Source organism: Rattus norvegicus, chromosome 4 (genome assembly GCF_036323735.1).
Source record: "Rattus norvegicus strain BN/NHsdMcwi chromosome 4, GRCr8, whole genome shotgun sequence".
Taxonomy (NCBI): Eukaryota; Metazoa; Chordata; class Mammalia; order Rodentia; family Muridae; genus Rattus; species Rattus norvegicus.
In genome coordinates, this window is record NC_086022.1 from 30,406,543 (window position 1) to 30,420,736 (window position 14,194).

Here is a 14,194-nt window from a genome sequence, read left to right on the forward strand (position 1 = left end):
CTTGGCTTCGGTGCTATTCATTAGCTATGGAGGGAGACTCCACAACCCCTTTCTTGTATTCTTGAGTTTGAAGCCAGAACCATCTGGCTGAAGCTGCCAAATTCTGCTGCTTGATAGGGCTGAAACTTGTCCCCTTATTTAATTGTATTTGTGACAGCTTTCTATGGTTGATGATTTCCTCCGTGGCTTAAGCTTTCTTTAATTCCTTTTTATACGTTGGAATCTTAGCTGGGTGGGGTTGTGTACTGAGGTCTCCACTCCCTTTACTCCATTTAGCATCAGGCTTTTCCTTAAACTTTTTATCTCTCGAGCACTGGACTTAGTTCCATTGCACTTCCCGGTGCTCCTTTTCTCCTCAAACTGTACAATTTATATTTCTCTTTGCCCAGATGGCTCCTTTTCATTACAGATCTGCCTATAGAGTGATTACTAACAACCGTAGGACAGAGTCAATACTAGGCTATCTTGTAATCTTCTCTGTCTAAACTCTTCAGTTAGCCTTAGGCAGGATTTTAGGACTAGGGCAAAAGGCAGCAACACACTTTGCCAGAATATCACAGGATTGGTCTCTGTGACACTCATGAACACTCTTCCACTCTGAAACTCCTTGAGCTGGTCTTCACAATCCACCTCATCCTCAGCACTATCTTCTATGCTCCTACTAAGATGGCTCACTAACTAAGTCCTGCTTAAAACATCCAACCACTTCTCTAGTCCAATACCCCAAAATCTTCCACACTCCTCCAAATAACATCATTGCCTGTCACAGTCACACCCCAGTCCCACTCAGGACCAACTTCTGTATTAACAATGGAATACTTCGTTAACACCATCAACTTTGACCTATAAATAACCCCGAATTCTCTCTACCACACCATTTGTTGTTACTTTGTGGGTTCTTCTTTTTCCCACCATCTATCCCTCCCCACCCGCCCTCACTTCACCACTAACACTAGATAAGAGAGAAAACAAGGATAGATGGGAGAGAATTAGGAGAATCCCTGAGTCTAATTTGTTTCCTTTTGTTTCTTCTTTGAGTATGACTACTAACCAACAGCAAACAATCCCCTCTGAATCCACCAATGACCACCCACAATGCCCACTGGGGCCCTAGCATTTATATAACCTCTGAAAAGTTTCTAGAAGTACAAACACCATACAATTGCAGAAACTGTCAGCAGCTGGCAAAACCATGCCTGTCCTAGAGCACAAAGCAAATCATAGTCAGCTGCTGCAGTCTTGAAGCAACCCCATTATCCCCACAACTGAGATTAAAACAAAAACACATTTTTATAATATTTGCATTTTTTTAAGAAAAAAATATTCCAAAATTCTCACCAAAGTTCCTATTTACTGTTTGTTCCCAACCACGATGTTCAACCTTGCCTCAGTCCCTCATCAACAATCCGGTCAACAACAGTTTGAAACCTCTGAGGTGATAAGTCAAAATAAATATTGTCTTCTTTAAGCTTACTTTTTCAAGTACTTGTTACATTGGTGAAAGTGACTAACCATTGAAACTGGTGATACAGAAGAGGGTCATGGCTGTTACTTCACCAAATGATGTGGTCTAGAAATCTCCAAAGTGCTTGTAAAAAGAATTAGAAAAGGCTGGAGGTGTGAGGTAGAAAACGTTTAGAATGAATAGTGGGTAATTTTGCTGGGATCTCTAAAGGTCAGGATGCTGGTAGGAACGTTATCATATTTCTGATGGGAATAAAGACTGCTCAGAATTGGACTTGGAGATATCTTGTATATAATATTCTGACAAGATGTTAATAATATCAGACAATAATATTCTGACAAGATATGTGTTTGCATTTTGTTCGTGTCCTCAGACTTTGTGTGAGGATGACTTTAGATGCATGCCTAGCTAAGACAGTAGATGAGTTTCAAAGCCACACAGGATATAGACTGTCAGGTTGTTAGTGCTAACTACTAGTCACAAGGACTCTATGTGATAACAAGTAAAAAGGGAGCAGAATCATTCGAAAAACTTGAATTCTTTTTTCCAGCAAAGAAGCAAATGTTAAGTTGGGGCCAAGGAAAGAGAAGCAAATAAAGAGGAGGAGGCCATTATTTGGGAACAGGAATAAGTCTTTAGAGCATCCCACCCATGCAGACGCAAGTGTGTAAAGGTTTTTAAGCATTTGAAAGCCTTTCCCTTAAGAACGGCCCAGAGGACTGCCTGTGGATTGTTGTCTACATGAAGGTGAGGGCAGCCACAAAATAGGGCAAGGCCTGTGATTGGGCAATGAAAAAAGTAAGGCGGATGCCGAGTTTCGGAAAGGCGGGAGAAAGAGCAGGAGGAGGAAGAGGATGGATGCAAAGAAGGACAACCCGATCTGTGTGGCCTTAAATGGCCACAGGTAGCTGTGTATATTTCATAAGGGATGGATTATTACAGGATAATTTGTCTTAGGTGGGTGGTCTATGTCAATATCAATTGGTTCAGAGTTTATGTTGACATTTTGTGGAGTGAGAATTTACTGATATAAATCTTATTGATAAATTACAAGCTTCTGGAGTTTTGATTTTTACCGGGATACTGGGAATTTTGACAATAACCACAGGGGGCAGATGCAGGGAATCTGAAGCATAGGGCTGAGAGATAAGACAAACGCTGATGGGTTTAGCCATGGAGGCAGAAAGATCGCAGCAGGGTCCAGAGAGTAGGTGGTGGAAATTGGGAACTTAATGAGTCGGGTGGAGACATTTTGAGAACTTGGGCCCAGAGAGTCTGCCTGACTCTGGCTGAGATGAAAATACCCGGCAGATACCATGTGGCTTGCCAGTGCCAGTGCAAGCATGAGATGGAGTTCCTTGTTTAATATTTACCACTACAATTGCCTGTTTGCATAGGATCCCATAGGAATAATTCCTCTTGTTCATCCACACAGAGACCACTGCATCTGTTCTAGAGGGTTGGTTTTTGCTTAGGCTGGCAGATGACACTGGCATCCTCTGTGTGTTGCTGGTTTTGCAGACATGTACAGTGGCAAGAGTTATAGGATCAAGAGACTGCCGCTTGAATCAGAGAGTGAAGCCTGTGTCTGGCTTCTGAGACCTTCTGACCTGTTACACGGTCAGGGTCCCTGTACGTGCCTACTGAGAGGATGATTGTAAAGTTGTGAAGGGAGATGCCAAAGCTTCAGTGGAAACTCCAGGAAGTGAGAGATGTCATGAATGCGGAGGGAAGTGGAATGCAGTGTGGGTCCATCCCCAAGGAGAGTCCATGTGGGATTCAAAGAGCAAGGCCACAGGGGCAGAGCTGCCTAGGTCCCTTGGAGCTCACATCACTGCACCACAGGACCTGAAAAATCAAACACAGGTCTGCCGGAGTCATTCTTTGCCCTGTAGGCCTTTGTTCTTTCTTTGGTTCAGTCCCTCCCTTCTGTGCCCCCATTTCTCTCTTTATGAGTGGGAATTTTTACTGTGTCACTATGAGTTGGAAACGAATAGTTTTCCTTTCTTTCTTCCTTCCTTCCTTCCTTTCTTTCTTTCTTCCTTCCTTCCTTCCTTCCTTCCTTTCTTTCTTGTTTACTATTCAGCAGCTCACAGGTAATAATTTGACTAGAGTTTCAGAAGGTATCTTGGCCTGGACCTTCTAAACAATGAAAGATACTAAAACTATGGCAGACTCTTGGGGATTCACTAAATGTACTTTTCATTACGGGATGGACACCGATCTTTTGGAGAGTAGGTGTCTATTGTGGTTTGTATATTAAGTGGCTGCCAAAAGGGCTGTTTATATTGAAAGCAGTGTTCAGAAATGTTCAGCTTTAGGAATGAAATTGGATTTTAATGGCTCTGCCTTTGTCAATTGACGATTCTACCGGATTATTCTTTGACTTCAAGACAAAGTCTTAGAACTACACATCTAATTTCACAATGACAAAAGGTGCCAGCCCTTGCAGGGAGCTAATAACCCTAAATATTCATGCATTTACTAACTTAACTATATGTAAATGTGAGTGGTTATCCCTCAAGTTATCCCTGTTTGTGTGAGAGAGGATTAATCTTTCTTCTGCTGTGTAACCTAGACACAATGATGGTAGAAATGGCCTAAAGGATCTTTATGAAGTACACATCGCATGTACCGTGTAGCTAAATTACATACTTCCTTCTATCATGCACTTTTAATTGAATTTGGATTGGAAATTATTTGTTTCCTATTTACACTTGAAAATAAAAATATTGTTTTTATGGATATACTCATGAACCCATGGACTGTATTTAAGAATATTTTTGTAGACTTCTCTCTCCAAGGATTATGACTTTAAAAAAAATGGGAATCAAAGACAGGTATGGTCTACATAGAGAGCACCAGGACAGTTAGGGCAACATAGAAAGCCCCTGTATCAAAAAGCAGAAAAAACAAGATGTGTCAACTGTTTTGTGTAATCTATTTCATGGCCATAATACTCCTTGGGGGAAGTCTTTGTCTGGGCATTCCTTTATGAGTGGTAAGTTGCAGTTGGTCCACAAGTTGCTGAAATTCTGTCAGTAACAAGACCAGAGAAAATTTATATACAGCCTTGGTACTTTGCCATGATAACAATCTCACAATTGTAACAGATCAAGCCATTCCAGGATCAAACATTTCCTAAGGTATGTTCCCCAGCATTGCATTTGCCATGAGTTATTTGGAACATGGGATTAAGTACAGGAGAACACTCAGGTTTGCCCCACAACATGGATGATAAATATAAGAGCTTTAGGAAGGGAAGGGGAGAACCAGCATTCTTTTTTAAGGGTGTGTGTGTGTGTGTGTGTGTGTGTGTGTGTGTGTGTGTGTGTGTGTGTGTGTAGTTCGAGGGTATCCACAGAAGCTAGTAAATGGCATTGAATCCCCCTGGAGCTGGAGTTACAGGTGTTTTGAGCTATTTGATGTGAGTGATAAGAATTGAAGTTGAGACCTCCACCAGAACATTTCACTTTCTTAACCATTGAGCAATCCTTCCATCTCCTCCCCAGCACCTTTCCCACCTCCTTCCTAACCTCCTCCCTCCCTTCCCTTCTCTCTGTTTTCCTGTGTCTCTGTCTCTGTCTCTGTCTCTGTCTCTCTGTCTCTGTCTCTGTCTCTCTCTCTCTCTCTCTCTCTCTCTCTCTCTCTCTCTCTCTCTCTCTGTCCTGAAGCTCACTATGTAGACCAGGCTGGACTCTAACTCACAGAAATCCACTTACATCTGCCTCTTGAGTACCAGTGGTGGCACACACCTTTAATTTTCTTCTTCCTTTTCCTCCCCAATCTCTTCCTTTTCTTCTTCTAAATTACTTTAATCCCTTTTAGTCCCTTTCCTTCCTATAAACATTTTCTCTTTTATTGGATATTTGCTTTGTTTACATTTCAAATGTTTCCCCTCCAGGAAGCCCATATCCCATCCCCCACCCTCTGCCTCCATGAAGGTGCTCCCCACCCACCCACTCCCTCCCACCTCCCTGCCCTGGCATTCCCCTACACTGGGGCATCATTGAGCCTTCACAGGATCAAGGGCCTCTCCTCCCATTGATGCCTAACAAGGCCATCCTCTGCTACATATGCAGCTGGAGAGGTTGCTCCATGTGTACTCTTTGGATGGTGGTTTAGTCCCTGGGAGCTCTGGGGTGCTGGATTCATTGATATTGTTGTTCTTTATATGGGGTTGCGAACCCCCTCAGCTACTTCTGTCCTTTGTCTAACTCTTCCTTTAGGGGACCCCTTTTCAGTCCTATGGTTGGCTGCAAGCATCTGCCTCTGTATTTGTCAGGCTCCGGCATAAAAATTTGTTACGACCTCATCTATACCTACAAAAAGCAATTCTAGGATTTCTGTTGGTACCATTTGAAACTGCGGCTCACTTTGAGAGCACTGACAGTGCCATTGTATTGAACAGTCCACACCGTGATCATCATATACCTTTCCACGAATTTAAGTCTCACATTTCCTTTGTCATCTTTATGGTTGAAGCAGTAACAATTATAGCTTTTTATTTGTAGCTGGTGAATAGTTGGTTATAGTAGTTAGGTTTAGTATTTCAATCTTTGAGGCTATTATATATGTATATATGTCTTAAATCTTGGAGCTCCAGTTTTCATTGGTTACAAATACAGAAATACAATTATTTTACATGTGATGACCTTTTACCCACACTTTTTTTTTACAGAGTTCATTAACGAATGCTAAATAGTTTCTCACATTATTCAGCTTTCACCAAAGAGGACACCTCGATATATCCCTAAAGCTAAGACACAGCATACAGATATGACAAGAAAAAAAAAAAAAAAAGCATGGGTTGTGTGGAATAACTCCGGAATAGCTAAAAGAAGACATCTCTAGACATCTCTAATCTTTTCATTGAATGCATCACCATGTGCATTCCCAAGAAAAACCACCCAAGAAAAACTCTCAGGATGCATTAGCTTTCCTTAATGAATAGTGGAGAATAAAGTTGAGAGCCATAATTTGCTTATTTTCTCCAACATCTTTATTACTTTAAATTTCTTTCTACATTTCAATTTATTTATATGTGGGGGGGCATGCATGTGCACATGCATGTGTGTGAAAGAGAAAGGAGAGAGAGAGAGAGAGAGAGAGAGAGAGAGAGAGAGACATGTATAGAGATCAGTGGGTGTCCTGTAGAGTAAATTCTCTTTCTATCCTAAGGAGGGAATGCAGCTCCCCAGCTTGGCAGCAAACACTTTCTTTCCAAACCATCTCATCAACCCCATCCTTCCTTTTGGAATATGGAAAGCACTAGCTTACACTGACCCAGAAATGGAACCTCTCTAGCTCAGCGTATGAACCATGTCCTGTCCATCTTTTGTGAGTCTGTGTCTAAATCCTAGCCTGCTTCCTCAGTAGTGCATCCGATTTTGTACAATTTCATGGAGCACTGCTCAGGGAGAGGTCATCATTATTGATGTAGGAGACTCTGAGAAAGTGGCCAGGCTCCACAAGGTCAGAGCACAGATACTGGTATGCAGGCTTACTATCCAACATACATTATTAGTCCCTAGACCACCAGTCGCTCCCCAAACCTGGACCAAGCCTTCACTTGATGACTCTGAATCTGCATTTTGACCAGTACAGTCGCTAATTTGTACACACAGAGGTTCAGAACCCTGGTACTTAGGAGTATGACTTAGGGTTTAAACATTTACTGCATAACACCAGAACAATGTGAAGTGATAGGGGCAAATGCATCCATTCATGTTCAGAACCCATGAGACATGTGACAAAAGAACACAACTAAATTTTGCCGAAAGCTAATTCCATTAGTTTTCTGTAAATTTAATAATCTGTATAATATAATTAGCATTTCCCAATTTCTTCAGGAAGTCTGAGCTGATTAAAAAAGGATTATACATTTATCTTTTCATTTTGACCCTTCAGACTTTCTGGATTTTCCAAAGCATCTTGTGGTCATGTCAACAAGTTTCCATCTCCATGAGGATTAAGTAGCTCATAATTATTTTGCCTTAAAACAAACAAACTCTTATGGTGGAAGAGATGGTTTGGCAGGTAAAAGTGTCTGAGTTCAATTCCCCATCACCTACATAAAAAGCCTGCATGCCACTGCTGTGAAGAACAGAGACAGGATTGCTGGGACTTGCTGGCCACAAGCTTAGCTCCAAGTTCAAGTGGTAGATTCTTTCTCAAGGGAATAAGGCAGAGAGGAAAAACAGTTACCCACTGAAGACTCAATGTTATCCCCTCCCAAATATCCTGAACCTTTCTCAACAACCTGTCTACCTGATTCCCAAACTATTAACCATCTCATTAACTAATATATTATCATGTAACATGACTATTGTATTGAATCTGATTTGTATTCATCTAAGTGATTTTATATTTATTCTTGTGAAAAGAAATGATTCATAAATTACATGGTCAAGGGGAATTTCTGCTAAAGTAAATGGGATATGGCTATTACTGGGTGACATGACACATAATCAGTATCATCAGTTCCATCCATGGTCTTGCTGTTCCCAAGGCCACAATTCTGCCTCCAGTATGCGTGGTTAAGGGTGATAGCATTCCAGGGAATCTACTTTTCTCTGTAGTCTTTTTGGAGGCAGAACCAAGGTTAAAAATTACCAAGCAGGCACAACATCCTGCAGTTTACTCATCATACATTGTAAGGCCCTACCGCTATAGAGAACCATTCAATATCCCTTATCTGGCTTGAAGAATTCCTCACCACATGGCTTCTACTGAGGTTTGCTTTTCACTGCTCCCACCCAAAGACCTTACACTCTAATTAACTTCTCTCTCTCTCTCTCTCTCTCTCTCTCTCTCTCTCTCTCTCCCTCCCTCCCTCCCTTTCTTTCCTCCCTCCTCCTCCTCTCTCTCCCCCTCCCTAATTTACATTCTATCCTTGCTTTCAAAGATCCCTTTGTCCAGCATGTCTTATCTATCCTCTAATTAGCAGCTGTGTACCAAAGACTCAGCTAGGATTCCATTTCTTCCCCCCAAATCCCGTCTTTCTTTTTCCCCCCGAAGACAAACCCCCACTCACAAAATTGTTAATCATCCTATTTCTTAACATACATATGGACCCCATTCCAAGTCCTTACTCCACTCCAAGTTGAATTACGACTCTGTATATTTTGTTCTTTCTGTTGTTGCCTCTCTACTTGGCTTTTTACAATGGTAGACTATATCTTCTTCAATTCTGAATCCTTCACATTATCTAAAACATGTCATATACATGGGTATTTAATGAACAAAGTACGTTCTGTCTTCCACAATATGGTTATTGTCACTGTGAGAGAAAAAATTGTGCTTCAAAGGCAATGGTTTGGAGAAATCAGCAAAGTCTGGCCATTAGACTTAAAGTCAACAGGGAATTATGCTTCCAACTTGAATTTCAGCTGTAAAATTTGGATAGTTAGAGAGACATTTCTGTGGTTAAGAGCACTGGTTCAAGCAGAGGACCCGGGTTCAATTCCTAGCATCTACAAGGCAGCCTTCTGTAACTCCAGTTCCAGGAGATCCAATGCCCACTTCTGGTCCCTTCTGGCACCAGAGTTGCCCATGGTGCAAGCCAAACTCATACACATAAGATAAAATAATGAACCAAAAACTAAGCTTTTCATAGCCCTAATTATTTTCATAACTGTTCGGTGAGGGGTGAGCACAAATCATCAAGCCCACCCGAATACATCTTTGCTTACTTTTAACTCACTCACTAGCAGCATCTTAGTCACCAGTATGTTCCTGGGTCTGGAAATTGTGCTTTCTTTGCAACACGATTCCTAACCGAACTCGGTGAATCCAGGGGTAGAGGTGGGGAGTGGTTACTGAAAGATCAAGAAGCTACAAATGTTCTACCACCCAAACCAATTAGGAATTTCTGCTTCACACAGACAATATAGTTTGTGCTGCAAAAGAAAGACTAATTGTTCTCTGCCCCTCTGCCCGCCCATGGGGATTGCTTAGGGCCTCTTCTGACTCTTGGCTAAATTCTCTTGTCCTTGTTCAAAAAGTACTGAGATGATTGGTCAAAATCCACGCATCCATGTAACTGTGGGCAGAGTCAGAATACTGCAGTGTATGAATTTTTTTTTCCTTTCCTTCAGTTCCACAGCTGACTGGGTATGAAGATTTGGAGTCTGCTTCTCCAGTTTTCTTCCAATGCTGCAGAAATGCTGGATGAGAAAGAGGAATTGAGAGAGCAATTCTCTGTTTACTTGATCACCTAACTTGTAGGTGACAAGGTCTAGTTTTGAAACCAATAATACCCACTCTCCTCTGTTATATTCTTGAGGCATCTGGAAAACCATAAGCCCATTGGGAGGGGATGATGACCACTGTAGATGACTCCTAATTGAAATATAAACAAACCTCTCTCCTTTTTACTTGATTCACACCCAAGACAATGCATATTGATGGCGTTACCTAAGACACAGAGAGATATAAATGCGCTTAAGCCAGTTTTTCATTTATTTTCTAAGAGTACGAGGTCATCTGTAAAACTGCCTCTCGGCAAACTTGAACCCAAGTATTTCCATCTGCATATTGGCTTCCAAAGGGAAACACATCGGTAATGCATACAAATCCTTTTTTTTTTTTTTTTTGGTTCTTTTTTTCGGAGCTGGGGACCGAACCCAGGGCTTGCGCTTCCTAGGCAAGCACTCTACCACTGAGCTAAATCCCCAACCCCACAAATCTTTTAAGATTTGGTTTACAAGCTCTTCCTCCTGACCTCTGGTAGGTACCACATGGTGTTTGCCTAGTTCTTTGCCACTCTGGCATTTACATACATGGCTTTATTGGCTTATTCCAGAGTACACTTTTTATACAACACCCTAAGGAAAATGCATTGGGTATATATTATTTTTTCAGTCAGGACACCATACAATTTACAAAACAATATTCCATTTACCATTAGCCTTTCATGGGAAGCCAAGGCTTCAAAGGCTCCTGACATTTGCAAAGCAGCACACAGCTTATAATTATTTAAGTTATCACTTCATGTAATCTTTTCAATGGTCTTTTATACAGTGGGATGTTCCATGGTTTAGAGATAGAAAAATTAAGATTCAAGGAGGTTGACCAATACACAGGCAAAGTTTAGAGAAAATTCATGTTATGTTCAGATTTGTATCCATTTTGCTAAGTCCAGAAACATTCTGAAGACATGGAAAGAATGTAGGCTTTAGACCTATGCAGAATTGGATACAAATCCTGACTCTAGCCCATCCTAGCTTTTGAAACCTTTTAATCGTGTGGAGTTCTCTTTTCCTCATATGAAGCCTGATAAACAGGGAAACGCTGAAGGAACCTAACCAAGTACCTGGTCCTGATGTCAAAGACTGAATCAGATGTGAACATATGCTTTTCTTTCAAGAAGCAGGGAAGTTTAGAACCTTCCATACTAGATTATGCTCCTGTTTCTAATAATGATATTTACAGTAGCATAGTCTAAACAATAAAGGATAAAGTTTTAAAGTAAACCTTTAAAGACATTCCACCCATAGCATTTCCAGTCTCTTAGGTCATGCTTGGGGAAGGGATTGCTAGGTCTCTCTCTCAGCTCTTTTTTTGTGATTTTGAAAGTTAGTCAATGAACTGACACTGAGTTTTCTAAATCAAACAAACAACAAACAAACAAAACACCTATGCTTTCATCCTACTGAACTGTGTCTGGATCAAAATTATTTAAAATACAGATACACATTAGTCTCCACTAGAGTGCTTTGCTGGACCCTGTTCAGAGAAGGAACTGCTGTTGAGGACTGGAATGATGACAGGGGCCATTATATAAAATATATAAGGCTTAGGCTGAGTTTAGATAGGTAGACAAGACTTGTGTTAGTGAAACAACATAGATTGGGACTTTCAGACAAGCAAGACAAAGAAATGAGTTGGGAACCCCTGCATTACTAGGAGCCATGCTGGGAAGTTGTGTTGAAGTTCTGTTGCAAGGTAGTATGAAAATGTGAAGTGAGAACAGATTCTTGTAGGAGTAGTTAAATGCTATGGACAGAGGTACAGTTTTTTAAAGACCTTGAAGCAAATTAAGATGGATATTAATATTCTAGTTTGTGGAATAGGACTGAAGACAAAGAGGCACCTGACAAAGGTAGATTATATGAATCATTACGGTAATCCAGTCTTCAGATACACAGGGTGCCAACCAAAATGGTACAGTAGGAACCCAAAAGGAGGCATAGCTACCGCTGTGAGGCTTTTACAAGACACTGTGCCATCGATGGAGGGGGATCTGACCAGCCACATTCTGTTTATGTGTTCTGTTTTGAATTAGTTAATTTGCTCTTCAGATGTGTCTTCCCTGAATATGAAATCTCCCTCATTAAGATAGAAGCCATATGCCGGCTTTGAAGCTAAGCCAGACCCCACCTAATGCTGGCCTTTACCTTGTTCTCCTTGTTGGTAATCAGCTCACTGCAGCAGATGTCACTTCCTGACTCCAAAGATGCCAACAGTCTCAGAGAAAAAAGTGGAGCACAGGACTGGGATCTGTACTCAGCATGATCTGAATGGGGAATAGAACTGAGCCCCCCCTCCCCACCCCGGGCTGTGTGCTTGGCAAGGAGAGAGAAAAAGGTTCTTGATACTGGACCCCAAACAAAACTGCAGTTACCAAGGCCACTGGACTTGCCCCCAGGAATAATTAACACTAACAGTGTACTATGCGTTTACCTTTATGGATTAACTGGACAAATATTTAATGGCCATGATGCAGGCATCAAACAAGGCCATAGGGACAGGATGGGCAAAAGGCACAATTCTTGCCTTTGATAAAGTTCCCAGCTGAGTGGGAGAAACAGATGCGAAAAAGAAAATGTTATCTCAACGGAGAGTCCTGCTTTCTGCTTGTCCTTTGAGCACCCGAACATGATCCAATACCACAGAGAGAGTTCATTTGGAGCTTCCCAAGTCATATTTTACAAGAATCGTTTGCAAGGTTGGGAAGCCGTGCATGCCTCACTGAATTTACCTTACACTAAATATTATACTCGAATAAAGAAGCAAAATAGAAAACCGACATGAACAGGTCCTCAGTAAACTCCAAATGTTTTCCCAGAAGTATCTTTCTTTCAACTGGCCTGGTCTTTAAGCAGAGGTAGTTATAATGCCTGAACCTCCTTATTTAACAGATGCCTTAAAATTCCTGGTGTGAAGACCCCCTATTCTCAGTCCCGAGGCTGAGTCAGACCATCAGTCCTTAGTAGCGAAGGCTAGAGGACAGAGCAAGGGAGCCCAGGAACTGGAAGGAAGATGAGAGCCGAAGAAAGCTTGTGCAAAACCCTCTAAGTATATGCCAGTAAGTTTTATTCAGGATATTTAAAAAGAATGAAAAAATGTTAATGGACATTTAGTTGCTCTGGGAATTATAATCATTCCTTTATAAACAAAACCTTACCACTCAATAAGTACTGCTTGGCAATAATGAAACTCCATTTAAAAAAAAAAAAACAGCTAAATAAAAGATGGGACACATTGTATCCTTTGTGTCCTGTAGCTGCTTATGTTCATCTTTACTAAGCGTAAAGATGGGACTACATGTTGGGACTACATGTTGTGAGAGCTTGCTCTGCTTTTGTTTTATAGTAATTTCTTCTTCATACATTTAAATGAAGTGGTTTCCAGCAGGGAGGGGGATGCAAGGTTGAGGTTGGAAAGGGCTAAGAAAAATAGATGTTGCCTGGAACTAAATGCTGTAATTACATTGGCCTTAAGGATTATTTCGGATCTTAAGAGAAAAGGGCATTGGGAACTTTTTTTAAAAAATAAAAATTATAGATACCGTGTTTCTAAATAGCTTCAGGCTAGTTTCCTTGGAAAGTGTACTTCCCAACCCCCATGTCCTTGTTAGGTTTAGCTTAATAATGATGTGAGGGGCCAAAAAAGCTTTTAAAGCTGATTGCCTTCAGCTTCTGGTTCCTTGCCAGGAACCAGAGGACTAATTGGCCAGGCCCCCTTTAGTCTCCTGGCTATTTGTGAAAATATAAAATGAAACACAAAGTGCGCAGTGCGCATGCTTACCCACATGTGCGCCCAGCTCAGAGCAGAAGAACGCTGTAGAAGAAAATATTACTGCAGCACTTGATCTCACTAAACCTGGAAGTGGTAAGAGGAATAATAAATCCCATTAGTGCATTATTTTCTTGTCCTCGAAGGGAGGTGCATGCCAGTCAGCCGTCTTTTACAGAGAGTAAAGTTACACCTTGCCGTTTGGCCTCATGCAGATGTGGCTTGGATCATCTGCTGGTAATGGACCAGCCAAAATCTAATCATGAAGACTGGAACCTGTGAGCGGAATCACAGGACTTTTGTGTTCTCTGCTTTTAAAGCAAGCCTAAATAACTCAACAGCTGTGTTTCATTCCGCTAGAGTGCCCCCCTGAACACCCACCCACTCTACAAGTCATTTATAGGGGTACACGCCAAAGTAATTAATGAATTATCCAGTTCGATTGTGAAGCCAGGTGCCAGAGTTGGTCTTATGAAGATTTCAAGTCATTACTTAGCAGATTAAGTTGAAGCCAAAATTCATGGTTCCTTTTCTTGCTCATGTTTGAATTTTTCTTTATTAAACAAAAGGCCCCGGAAAGTTGCATGAACCACTAAGTTACATGCAAACATCAGTACAACACATGTGAAATCTAATTTGTAAAATGTTTAAATTATTCTCTAGGAATAATGTCTTTATATAGTTTAACATAACATTAAAGCAAAATTT